At 41.4% G+C, this 14,430-nt stretch overlaps 1 protein-coding gene and 1 pseudogene across 5 annotated transcripts in view; one reads left to right on the forward strand and one right to left on the reverse strand.

The window, feature by feature from the left end:
• The window catches only part of NPSR1 (neuropeptide S receptor 1), a 212,282-nt gene that overhangs the window by 108,039 nt on the left and 89,813 nt on the right, over positions 1 to 14,430 (reverse strand). The window lies entirely within an intron of this gene.
• LOC134731393 (condensin complex subunit 1-like) lies at positions 3,942 to 13,963 on the forward strand (annotated as a pseudogene).

Here is a 14,430-nt window from a genome sequence, read left to right on the forward strand (position 1 = left end):
TTGGTTATTCCCACTTCTGTGTATCTTCCTACCCTACTATTATAGTACCTATAATACATTAACACATAATTTTTTTTGTATTTCTTTCCTATTCCACTATACTATGGGATAACAGAGATTATTATTTTTAATTCAGCTCTACTTCTCCAGGCCCTAAAACTGTGATATTACATAGTAACAGCGTGGTAAATTTCCATTAAATGAGGTAGTACATTATTACTGCTGTTGCTTGATTGGCTGAGTGTAGCATGGCTGATTTCATACAGCAGATGGAACCACATTAATCATCTCATTCAATGAAGATAAAATAATGATTACAGAATCAAGATGCTAGAAGGAAGAGTGTGATTGGAAATTTTGATCCCTAAGCAGATTTCTAAAAGAGCTCCCTGCATTTTAAGATCTCTGCTAGATTGTACACTTCTGATTGGCAGTGGCTGTGCCTTGCTCATGTTTATAGTTTTATCTTTTTTCATAGTGCCTGGCAAGATACTCAGCACTTGCTAGATAAAGGAAGAAGTGTTGTCCAATTAAACATATTTGCAAACTTCCTTAAAACACAAAGGTCACTAGTGTAGGGTTCACCCTGTGTAAAGGGCAAGTTGAGTCCCATGTCTTAGATTCCTGCTTGCTCTCAGTTGCTGTTTGCACTTTCCCCTGCATAGCAGAGCCATAGAATAATGAATACGTAGCAAGCTGAGTAACTCTTTATCTTGAGATGACTTGTACATGAACATTTGTCACACTGAATAAGGGAGATATTGAATATAAACACAATTTTTATGAAGACATTGAAATTTCTGATAATATAAGATCCTTTTATCCTTAATTGTGGTGTTACAGATGACCTCTGGCTTTCCTGAAGGGACACTGTGGGTAACAATATCAACTGTGTATCTCAGAGTATGCAATGCTTCCAGCTCAACTCAATGTCTTTAGTATTGTTTTTAAAGCTAGTGTCTGTATGTAATAATAGCTTGCTTGCTTTTGGTTGCACAAAAAACTATTTTTGATATTGATAAGGGTCCCTCTTCAACTTTTCTGTTTTAATCACTGAATGCTGAGAACACTCTAAATGGCACAAGTCTTGAAGAACTTGTGTGAAACTTTGTTTAATGATAGAACTGAATGGCCCAACCTGATGTCAGGTACTTAGCCAATTAAAATTATTTCTCCAAAAGTATATGTCTATATTTTGGGCTCATTTTACAATATTAATATGATTCTGGCACTGTGCCCTTTGCCAAGATGAAGTACCAGCTGAGCCTAGTGGTCTAAACTGTCAACTCCCCGGCTCTTTATTAATCCTGGGGAAGTGGCTCGCACCTCAGTCATTACTGCTCAATTAGGTAAATAATCATCACATTTATTCTCATTAGAGCACTCTCTTCACAGAAAACTTTGGTCCTGAGATTTTCAATTAGTCTTAACAAGTTACAAATGCCACTAGTGTCACCCTTTCTCCATTAGTCCCCCTAACCAAATAAAAATCTTGTGTCTAATTAAGGAAACCCAAGTCCTCATAAAACTTATTCTCTTTGCCTCTGTTGTATTCAGAAACCAAGAAGCTCATTAAATGAGGCCAACTGGCCTACCTGAGTTGTTGGTTATTGCTGGGGGAGGAAGAACTCCTGTGCTCATAAGCACAAGCATCAGGTTCAGCAAGAACAAATGTTTTCTTAAAACAAGGCATTGAGCCTCCACTATTTCTCCTCCTCACTCCACTTAAGGGGAAATTTCTTGAGGCATGGTAGCATGTAATGATCATTGCACTAGATGTACATCATTGCACAACATGGGGCTCAAACTGACTCTGAATATAAGACATAGACAACTTGTCTTCTCTTTTAAAGGATGCTATTTTCCTAATAAAAAGAATTCACAGAAAGGATCTGGGATGTTTAGAAATCCAAGGGAAGGAGAGGAGAGTTCCATTTTCACTTATCCAAGAGGCAGGCTCTTCAAATGTCTTTTTCCGTTTGCCCAAGGAGAGCTAAGGAGTAGCAGGCTGAGATGGAAGTGGTAAATTGTAACAAAAAAATATTTCTCATCTCATTCTGCTGCAATCAGGTACATGCTTGTACACAGGGAAGTGAGGCAGACATAGAGATATGCTGCTCAGATCCCCCTTCAAGAAAGACCTTGCTGTCTAGCTGTGAGGAATATGGTTTGCTGACATCTTCCAGCTGTTAGATTCCTCAGGGTTTGCCTCAGCTTTTTAGCTGGGATCATGCTATTCTTGGTACAACCTCTACCAATGACTAAGTTCCAGTAGAAGGGTCTAGTCACTTATACCCAACATAGAAATCCTAAAGGATTCCTGAGCTGCCAGAGACTGTCAGGTTAATGTCAGGCTCTGATGGGTCCTCCGGCCCAATCTTACTTCTTCCCTTTGCTTTCACAGGTGTGACTTCTCCCCAGATTTTTGTATACCTGATTCTGTTTCAGCATCTGCTTCCCAAAGAATGCAATGTGAAGCAGGAGGTAAGGGAGGAAGGGGCCCAAGATCATTTCATTTTCTAGGGATGGCCTTTGTGGTTGCCTCTGTTGCATAATGTAAGATCTTAGCAAAAATCCCATTTATTCAAAACTAAAGCCAGTGAGAAAGCTACTAGGATGCTAGAAATTACTATGTGATGATGACTGCTATGCTGAGTCTGTCTGCCAAGTAGCCTACATGCCTATGCTTAGGCATCACATCGGCTCCTCTTAGAGGTCTGTAGGAATCACTGATTCTTTGTTGAGATGCTATTGAGGACATTTTAGTGCTGTTTCATCAAAGTACTGAATATAAAGCTCCATAGTATCAGTTTTCTTGATCAAGAGACATCTTGCTGTGTATTTCCCTCAAGATTACAACAAATTATATTTGGTCAGTTTTGCCCTTAGTTTTAGCCACTAACTAGGAAGCACAAAATAAAATATGATGGGTTGCAGTAACTTTGCAGTAACTCAAAGCCTAAATTTGATTTTTTTCCTCTGCAGTTATGATTTAATATTTTCCATGCCCTTTCTATTTCATTTTTTATTTTTCATTGTGTTGGGTATGTTCTTACATGCATGGGCAGTACACAGCATGGCTACTGGAGCCTGACTGTGGGATTTTGAATGTTGGCTCTGCTACATGACAGCTGTGCTGTCTTGGGCTTGCTACTGACCACACGGAATCCCAGATTCTTTGTAAAATTGTAATAATAAGAATGCCTGATTTATAGGGCTACTGTGAAGGTTAAATGAGATAGTTCATGTAAAATGCTTAGTAAAATGCTTGCCCTATAAAACCTGGGTACCTGTTGTTGGTGCTGATGCAATGAATAGGGCGAATAACTAGACAGAGAGCTGTAAGAACTGGGGATGAGATGATGTGTCTTAACATAAGTCCTAGGCTCCTCTCCAACTTGCTAGAATAATGTTTTCTGCAAAAATTGACACATAAGAGGTAGAGGCTTTGTTTAAACTAGGTCTACAATGAAGACTGGCTATTTTATTTGCTATAATGCATGCCCGCTAATCCAATATATTTGATTAACACACTTGATCAATCTAATATATTAGATTCTCACTATGGAAACAGCGGTGATTAAATTAACTGATGGCCGATAAGGTGAAAAGAACTAAGCCAATCCTTGAGAGACTAGAACACAAGATAGATTAGTTCAGGGATTGGGCCACTATTTATTAACAGGATTGCTACTTATGGGGCAATTTTGTGTCAGGATAGATGGTCCTGTGCAGGAAATTTGGCATGCCTGGACTGTGCTTACTAAATGCAGGAAGTAACCCCTGCTGCCCCAGTCTTTGTGGTAACTCCAAATATCCCACCATTTCCAAATGCCCCAGGACTGCTTCCTGTGAAGAACTATTGAGGTGTGGAAGGACATCTAGTGGTAGATTGAGAATATGACCCAGCATTTCTAGGTCAGTTCCAGTTTACACCCGCCATGATTATGCCTGTGGCCCTTTCTCTTAACTATGTGCTGGTTTACTTGGCATCTCATTGGAGATGGCTGATTCCCGGCCTGGGGCTAGGAAAAGGACAAGATAAGCCTGGAACATCATGTTGTGCTGGCAAGTGAGGACATGCCCCAAAATGCTGAGAAACACAACAGAAACACGCACCAAATTGTAGGGCTCTTCCTGACCCCAGTCAGCAATCTAGGCATAAAAAGAAATAACTATGGCAACAAATTATAACCCATAGAATAAAAGAAGAACCTATGATATAAATTTAAAAATGGGAGAGAAGGGAAATTTCTTCCTTAAAGTAGAGAGACTACTAATATTAAGTATAGAAGAAATAATGAAATTAGAAAATCGTCATTTGGAAACCTTTATGGCATTGATTCAGACAGGAATCTACACTGTATGCTAAGTGCTGTGAGTGAAAGTTTAAGGAGTATCAGGATGGTTATGTACTCTTAAAATACTTGTCAGTTGCAAAAGGAAAAATAGTATCTTTACAGTGGAGAAATCTGACAATAACATCACTAGTAATGGGACAAATTGATATACTGTGTCTGCTGATACTATATACTAAGAGGAACAAAGCATCATTCCTGGTGTATAACTCTCAAAACATCACAGGTATTAGAAAAAGCAGGCATAGTCTCATTGAACCAACATGGCAATTTTTGCGTACAACAGGAAGCATCAAACTCAATGAACTATGGAGGCCAGCTCAGGCACAATTATAGACATAATTTCTATTCCGAAGGAAACATCACACAAACCCAAAGTCAGAGAAAATCCACAAAATATCTAACCTGTGCTATTTAAAAATGTTGATGTCGTAAGATACAAAGAAAGACCAAGGAACTGTTCTAAGTTAAAGAACACTAAAAGTACATGGCAACTGAATACAATACATGATTCAGGGTTTTCTTGTGCTAAAAGGGATGTTCTTGGTATAATTGGTGACATTTAAAGCAGGTTTGCTGATTACATGGGACATTTTTAGATGGATGGATAGGTAGATAGGTATTATAGATAGACTGATAGAAGAAATGATAAAGCAAATATGGAAAATATTAACACTTCAGGAATATGTGTACAGGGTACATGGGGGTATTTGTACTACTCTTGAAGATTTTCTGTAAACGTGAAATTATGTCGAAACAAGAAGCTAAAAATGAAAAATGTTCTGGTTGGGAAGACACATGATATGGTTGCTCAACCCATAGGGGAAGAGCGGGCAGAATATGATGGCTGTGACCTCTGCACAGTACTGACGATATGGGCAAAATGTTGAGCAAGGGCTGCAGTTATATTGAGAAGTGAGCTTTAGAATTGTTCAGCAAGTTTCTTCTCATTCAGAGCAGTATAGGCTTTCCTGGTAAGCTACTGTGCAATGTATGTGTTAATTATTAGCTCAGAGAGAGATTCAGCAAGTGGGCTTACATCTGTTCCCATGAAACACCACGAATTTTACGCTCTTTGGGGAGGTCTAGGACTCAGAAATATAGATGCTAGTAAGAGCAAACAGACATAACAGATAACACATACAAAGTGCCTACCACATGCTAACCACTGCTGCAGGCACTTTCTATAGAAGAACCAATGTAATCATCACCATAACCCTTTGGGGTAGATGATATTTTTACAACCTCCATTTTACAGATGAAGAAACTGAAGCATAGACCTGGTGAGTAACTCACCCAAGTGTTAGTATGGAGGGGAGCTGGGATTGAAACACCAGTTAGGGTCATTCCAGAGGATGAATGCTCTCTTCACCACTCTACTCCTCTGCTTCCTGAGGGGCTCTGAGCAATGAAACTCTTCTTTCCAGATTGTGCTTATAAAGCAAATGAGGTATCCAGGATTAGACCTCTAGAAGAGTCTGAGCTGTTGTACCCCATATTGGGGCAAAGTGAGTTGTTTGTGCTGAGTGGGAAATGGAGCCAAAGCTCAGAGGAGGCATCAGAATGTAGGAGCAGATATGTGGAGCAGACTAGCAGAACAGTTGCATGGCCAGAAGAAAGCTGGAGGGTTGGGCCGAGGTTGGGCTGCTAGATAGCAGAGTGAGAGGAAGCAATGCCCAGCCTAGTGGGTGGCTGATCAAGGCAGAAACTGGGGGGTCAGTGTAAGAACAGGCTGGGCTTCAGAGCCAGGACTCACACTCGAAATATGTTGGATTTATTCCTTGGGAAGGCTGTGTGTTCCAGTGTGCCTGATAAGGCCTTGGCCTCATCTTTCTGGTGGCACTCACCTTTCCCAAAAAGTATCTAAGCCTAATCTTTGTCACTAAGGAAGTGGGGAACAAACACTGGCCGACACCTGCATCCCAGGCTGTGTGCTAGGTATTTAACATGTATTATCTTACTTAATGCAATGTTGTGAATAAGTGTACCTGAGCCAAACTGCCTACCATGCACATATATATTAGGTTGGTGCAAAAGTAATTGCTGCTTTTGCTACTAAAAATAATGGCAGTTACTTTTGCACCAACCTAATAGAAGGAGTGACTATTCAAAGTGTGCACTCGACTTTAAGTTCAGTGAAATTTGGATTGTATATTGGAGCTTGATGCAATTGTAATTAAATAGAATAATTAGATAATTATTCACTCTAAGTGCAATACAAATATAGGTACTCAAAACATCACAGGTATTAGAAAAAGCAGGCATACTCTCATTGAACCAACATGGCAATTTTTGCGTACAACAGGAAGCATCAAACTCAATGAACTATGGAGGCCAGCTCAGGCACAATTATAGACATAATTTCTTAATCATCGTAACTATCTGAAGAAGGCAATCATATAATTTCAGCCTTTTGTGGTTATTGTAGGATTTAATTCAGTAAAGCATATAAAGCATGTGGCTCAGTGCCAGCCACAAGGGAGGCCCTGAATGCATGGCACCTGCTCTGCTCATTTTCTCAAGAGAAAAATGAAGCTTGGTGAATGTAAGTAATATGTCGAAAGCCACAGAAATAACAAATGGTAGAGAGAGGATTTGAATTCAGGTCTCTAGAGTTTGTCCTCTATTTTTGTGCAGCTTTCAAACTAAGAATAACTTTTACGTATTTTACTGGTTAAAAAATATTTTTTAAAACAGAAATATATGCCTGGGCACATGAAAATTATATGAAATTCAATTATCTGTGCCATAAATGAAGTTTTAGTTACACAGCCATGCCTGTTTGCTCATGGCTGCTTTCATGTTACAATGCCAGAGTTGGGTAGTTGACACAGAGATCATAGGACCTGCAAAGCCTAAAATATTTAATATCTGGGCCTTTACAGACAAAGTTGGTTGACCCCTGCCCTAGACCTTAGACCCCTGCTCTTTCCATTATTCTCAAGTGCTGGTGGATCCAGATCGGTTGTGACATTGCTTAATCTCCCGGCATTCTTGGGGAATTATTAAACTGCCATGTAGGTTGCACTAAATGCTCCCTGCTGGCTTGAATAGGAGAGTTTTGAAGATGCCAGATGGGAACAGATTCCTTTCTTTCATCTTAACAAAAATCCAATCTCACTGTCTTTTATGTTCAAGAGCATTTGATTAATTAGGACATGAAGTAGGGGGGCGGTGGGGAGAACAATCCGAGCTGTTGAGCTGGACTGAGCTGGCAGTTTCAGGTGCTCTCATTTCAGCTTCTCCTCCCCATGTCTAGCAGGCTCCCTGAACTCCCAGCTGAGTGTAATCAGGGGCTGTGTAATTGGAGGGTGAATGCACAGGGTTTATAGTCAGAGACCTGTATTTGTACTGTGATTCCCTACTTGCTAGTTGTATGGTTTTGCACAAGTTATTTAACCTCCTTCACTCTCAGTTTCTGCAGGTCTAACATGGGCATAATGAGAATACCTATGGCTTTGAGTAATTTGGAGGATTAAATGCAAACATATATGAAAAGATTTTTTCCCTAAAGAGGTGGCTCAGTGAGCATTCAGTAAATATTAGCTATTACTGTTATTTTTTTTTCTGCCTACTTGTCAGTAGGGAAGGAGCTAAGTTTCTGATCCGAGTTTAAAAGCCCTTAAAGGTGTTTTTAGGACATTTAAAAAAAGTAATACGTGCACATAATACAAAATACAGGTAGTACAAAAAAATAAGCAGCTCACAAAATGGTGTATCCTGGACTGTTCAAGGAAGCAGTATTCATAGTAGCCCTAAACTGGAAATGACCCAAATGCCCACCACTAGTGGAATGAAAAAATCAACTGTAGTATGTTCACACAGTAGAACACCATTCAATAAGGATAGTAAACTGTCTGCAACTATACGCAGCAATGTTGATGAATCTCCTGAATCTAATGCTGAGCAAAAGAAGTCAGAAACAAAAGCACACATACTGTAAGGTTCTATTTATGTAAAGAATTAAATCATTCTGCATATTTGCTACTTTATATCCTCAACCTAAATCTCTGCATTCCTACCTCCCACCCTGACTGACTCTGGTAACCACTGTTTTATGTATTTGTAATGAACAATCCCCAAATAACAAATGTTGGTGAGGATGAGGAGGAATTGAAACCTTTGTACACTGCTGTTGGGAATATAAAACTGCAGTTGCTTAGAATGCTAACCACAGTGTTACCATATGACCCAGCAATTCTGCTCCTAGTTACATACCCAAGAGAAAAAACTGTCCACACAAAAAGTTGCACATGAATGCTTATAGCAGCATTTTATTCCTAAGAGTCAAAAGGTAAAAACCACTGAAATAATCATCAACTGATGAATGGATACACAAAATGTGCTATATCCATATGATAGAATATTACTTAGCCATAAAAAATGAAATATGGATACATGCTACAACAAAAATCGACCTTGAAAGTGTTAAGTGGGCCGGGCACGGTGGCTCACGCTTGTAATCCCAGCACTTTGGGAGGCCGAGGCGGGCAGATCACGAGGTCAGGAGATCGAGACCACGGTGAAACCCCGTCTCTACTAAAAATACAAAAAAAATTAGCCAGGCGTGGTGGCGGGTGCCTGTAGTCCCAGCTACTCAGAGAGGCTGAGGCAGGAGAATGGCGTGAACCCGGGAGGCGGAGCTTGCAGTTAGCCGAGATTGCGCCACTGCACTCCAGCCTGGGCGACAGAGCGAGACTCTGTCTCAAGAAAAAAAAAAAAAAAAGAAAAGAAAGTGTTAAGTGAAATAAACCAATCACAAAAGATAATATATTACATGATTCCATTTATATGAAATGTAGAGAACTGGCAATTTCATAGACATAGGAAGTAGACTGGCAGTTGGCTAAGGTTACTGAGGATGTGGGGTGGGAGTTAACAGCTAAAAGGTATTTTCTTTTTGAGGTGATGAAAATATTTTAAAATTGACTTTGGTGATGGTTATACATATCTGTGAATATATTAAAAGCCACTCAGTTTTATACTTTTAATGGGTGAACTGTATTGTTATGTGAATATTTTAATAAAGCTGTTCATAAAAACAAAAAATAAAGTATAAAATTAGGTGAAGCCTGTCTGGGCCTCAGGGCTTACTCTTGGTGGGGGAAGAGGTGGTACTTGGAATTGGCAGGAGGGGGCATAGAGGCAGATGATAACATTTCTTGATTTGGGTGCTAGTTACACTGTTATCTTCTGTTTGTGAAAATTCGTCAGCTGATACTTGTGTGCACCGGATTGAACTTCATACTTCAATAAAAATAATAAAAACTGAAATTAAGAAAGGCACCCTTCTCCAACAATTGTTAGTCACTCAGTTCTTTTCTCAGAAGCAACCACTCTTACATCAAACAGAATCTAGAGACAGGCTATTCAGAGATAGTTACTGAGGTACAAGAACATGCGTTCTTGTGTATATTGTATTTCTTGTCTTATTTTTATTTCCCGAGAGCAAGTTTTGATAAACCTAGTCCCATGTCCAGTTGACCACCTACTACAAAGGGGGTGTAGACCTCAGAAAAGGACAGGGGAGAAGAGGAGATGGGTGGAAGTTCTGATCCTGGGTGACCTTCTTGGACATGGCAAGGTTTCAACAAATGTTCATAAAATTGTCAAAGTTTTATGAATTTAAGGGCTTCAAAATGTCCAGGTTTTCTTCTGGTGCTGGTCTGAAATCCAGATTAAGTCTCTCATGCCTATTTTGTGTTTGAAACTCCAGGAATCCCTTTGGGCTGCCCTGATCCCCAAAGCATTCTGTTATTTTTTCTTTCTTTTTAAAATTCGTTTATAATATTTTATTTTTGTTTAATTTATTTTTATTTTTGTAGAGACAGGGTCTCGCCATGTTGCCCTGGCTGGTCTTGGACTCCTGGCTTCAAGCAATCCTCCTTCCCCAGCCTCCCAAAGTGCTCGGATTGCAGGTTTCCTTCTTTGTTTTTTTGGACAGGGAGGTCTCTCTATGTTGCTCACATTGTAGAGCAGTGGCTGTTCATTGGCATAATCCCACTACTGATCAGCATGGGAATTTTGACCTGCTCTGTTTCCAGCTTGGGCTGGTTCATCCTTCCTTAGGCAATCTAGTGGTCACCTGATTCTGGGATAGGGGTAACCATACTGATGCCAAACTTAGTACAAACATCCGATCCACATAGCGCACTACAGCCCAGAGCTCCTGAGCTCAAGTGATCCTCCCACCTCAGCCTCCTGAGTAGCTGGGACTACAGGCATGCACCACCACACCTGGCTGGTCTTCTGTTCTTGATGAGCACTCACCTGGGTTTGTAATTCAGAACAGCATTCATCTTCCTGGTGAAAGTATTATCCTCATCTCAAAGTTGTGACATGGTGGGATATTTGAATCTAGGACCACCATGAAACACTGGGGAAGACATTCGCGTATTTCTGGCCTTTTATTCCTCCTGATCTTTCTACTTTTGGCAGCGTCAGCATCTCCAAATGTTAGTCAACCTCTAAGGCCCAATACAAGCTCCACCCACTCTGTGAAGTCCCCATCATGTTGCCCTGGAGGACCCTGATTTGTGCCACTTCATGTAGTGCTTCTTTAAACACTCATCAATTACTATTGGTTGCTGACTATTTGGTTTCAGACACAATGCCATGTGCTGAGAATGCAGGGAAGGAAACTCCATTCCTATCTTCAAATTGCTCACATTCTAGTGTTTCAGGGAGATGTGAAATAATTAAAATACAGTGTTGCACGATATCTGTTCAAAAGAGGGATGATTGGCGAGATCTTCTGGGAAGGAACCAAGTGGACTAGGCAGGCTTCACAGAGTGCCTGTTCAGCTTTGTGTCTTGAGGAATGAGTAGTGCTTTGCTAGAAAGACCAGGTGAGAGATGGGCATCCAGATAGTGCGAGCAGTGTGTGCAAAGGCATAAAGTAAGGACCACAGGTTGTCGTTTACTTATCATTTAATATGTCATTGAATTTACTAGTTTTTCCAACTAGATTGTGAGAGACTCATGGAGAAGATTCCTAACTCAGGCTTCTCATTCCCCTTCCCCCAAATGTCTAGTAAAATTCTGGACACTCATAATTGTGGCAGGCCAGGTGTCACTAACAACTCTTTCAGTACTGACTGAGTGGTTAAGTTAAATATTAAAAGCCAGTGCCCTTATACGAAGGCTGGAATGTAAAAAAAGCCCATCAAGAGTTTTACCTAGGCCTTTCCTGGGACTCAAAGCATGACAAAATAACAAAGGAATTCTTAACAGGACCCATTTAGGATTAAACAAGTTTCACTGGGGGTCTGAAGAAACTCCCTAGGCCTCCACAAACAAGTTTATTGGAGGTCTGAAGAACTCCCAAAACCTCTGTAATTTAGCAGGAGACAAGATAAGGGTAGTCCCCCCAGCACCTGGACCCACTTAGATTAAGAAAATTTACTGAGGCTCCAGAGGAAGGTCTTCAGGACTCAGACCTTGGTTATAGATTAAAAGAAGTTAACCATTTATATCTTTAGATGAATGCACACCTTACACGTAGACATATAGTTTGGAAGGTATATAAGCTTTGGAAAACTTTGTAATTTTAAGTTGGTCTGGCAATAATTTCCAGGCCTTCTCCCCGTCACCGGTTGCAGAAAATAAAACTCTCTTCCGAAGTTTCCACAGGACTACCGGCTGGCCCAGCAGGTGTGCCATGCCATTGCCAACATCTCTGACAGTAGAAAGACTTCTCTGGGCAAACATCACCCCTACTTTCAGTTGCCTGAGGAACACAGGTTGTGTGAGCGACTGTGGGAGACAGTTCCAAAAGGCTTTGTCCACCAGACCCACTCTGGATCCCATTCAAAGCGGTGGCAGTGACCCTCATTTACCAACTTGCAGAGAGTCCCAAAGTGATCTGTGCCAGATATGGCAGGGCTGTGCAAAACAGGCCCTGGAGAAGCTAGAAGAGAAGAGAACCAGTCAGGAGGACCTGAAGGAGTCTCCCACAATGCTACCCACTTTCCTGTTGATGAACCTGCTGTCCGTGGCTGGGGATGTGGCACTGCAGCAGCTGGTCCACTTGGAGCAGGCAGTAAGTGGAGAGCTCTGTCAGCACCGAGTTCTCCGGGAAGAACAGGAGCACAAGACCAAAGATCCCAAGGAGAAGAATACAAGTTTTGAGACCACCATGGAGGAGGAGCTGGGGCTGGTTGGGGCAGCAGATAACACAGAGGCAGAACTAATCCGTGGCTTCTGCAAGTTGGAACTGTTGGATGGCAAACAGACACTGGCTGCCTTTGTTCCAGTCTTGCTTAAAGTCTGCAACAACTCAGGCCTCTATAGCAACCCAGACCTCTCTGCAGCTGCTTCACCTGCCCTTGGCAAGTTCTGCACGATCAGTGCCACTTTCTGTGACTCCCAGCCTCATCTTCTGTTCACCATGCTAGAAAAGTCTCTACTTCCCATTGTCCAGTCTAATCTCATGGTTGCCACTGGGGATCTGGCCATCCGCTTTCCCAATCTGGTGGACCCCTGGACTCCTCATCTATATGCTCACCTTCGGGACCCTGCTCAGCCAGTGTGGAAAACAGTGGGGCTGGTGATGACTCACCTGATCCTCAAGGACATGGTGAAGGTAAAGGGGCAGGTGAGTGAGATGGCCATGCTGCTCATCAACCCTGAGCCTCAGATTGCTGCCCTGGCCAAGAAGTTCTTCAACGAGCTCTCCCACAAGGGCAATGCAATCTATATTTTCCTTCCAGATATCATCAGCCACCTGTCAGATCCTGAGCTGGGGGTGGAGGAAGTGCCTTTTCACACCATTATGAAGCAGTTCTTCTCCTACACCATCACCAAAGACAAGCAGACAAACCTTGGTGGAAAAGCTGTGTCAGCGGTTCCACACAGCCTAAACTGAGCAAGTGCAGCAGGACCTGGCCTACTGTGTGTCACAGCTGCCCCTCACAGAGCAAGGCCTTTGCAAGATGCTTGGCAATTTTGACTGTTTTGGAGATAAACTGTCAGATGAGTCCATCTTCAGTGCTTTTTTGTCAGTTGTAGGCAAGCTGCAACATGGGGCCAAGCCTGAGGGGAAGGCTATAATAGATGAATTTGAGCAAAAGCTTCAGGCCTGTCATACCAGAGGTTTGGATGGGATTGAGGAGCTTGAGATTAACCAAGCAGGTAGCCAGAGAGCCCCATCAGCCAAGAAACCATCCACTATTTGTAGGCACCAGCCTCTGGCTTCTGCAGCCTCAGACAATGACTTTGTCACACCAGAGCCCCACCGTACTACCCATTGGCATCTGAACACCCAGCAGCAAACTTCCAAAAAGAAACCCAAAGTTGTCTTCTCAAGTGATGAGTCAAGTGAGGAAGATCTTTTAGCCTAGATAACAGAAGACAGGACACCCAAGAAAATAACCCCCATTCTCAGAGCATCAGCTCGCAGGCACAGATCCTAAGAAGTCATCTTGTCTGTTCCTGTCCTCCCTGTGCAGGGTATCTTGTAGGGTGACCTAGAATTCTAATTCTGTTCCCCTTGTAAAATATTTGCCTGTCTCCTTTTTTGAAAAAAAAAAAAAAAAAATACATACACGATCTTTAAAATGCAAGGCCTTTCTCTTAAATTAGCCTAACTGAACTGCGTTGAGCTGCTTTCACTTTGGAATATATATTTGCCAGTCTCCTTGTTTTCTAATGAATAAATGTTTTTGTATACTTAAAAAAAAAACTCTCTTCCTCCCCAGTTCATCCGCATCTCATTATTGGACTACAAGAAACAGCAGCCCGACCCTGTTTGGTCTGGGAACAATATTGGATAGAAATAAAAGACTAAGGGCAAACACAGAAAGAGTCATCTTAAAAGATTTAATTAAGGGCTTGAATTTAAAACATTCAACAGATCACCATTCTTAGAATGGGAATTTCTCATCAGCCTTGGAATATGAAGGAAACCTTCTAAGGATATGAAATTGAACTTTAATTGTATCATTTATTATAATCAAGGCCAAGCTGTGATTGGCAACTTGTCTCCCTTGTACTTTCTGCCCTTATTCAACAACCCCCTCTTGGGCCCCCAGGGCTTGCCTCTCAGGAAGATGTGAATTATTTTGAGTGTAAT

Source organism: Symphalangus syndactylus, chromosome 9 (genome assembly GCF_028878055.3).
Source record: "Symphalangus syndactylus isolate Jambi chromosome 9, NHGRI_mSymSyn1-v2.1_pri, whole genome shotgun sequence".
Lineage (NCBI taxonomy): Eukaryota > Metazoa > Chordata > Mammalia > Primates > Hylobatidae > Symphalangus > Symphalangus syndactylus.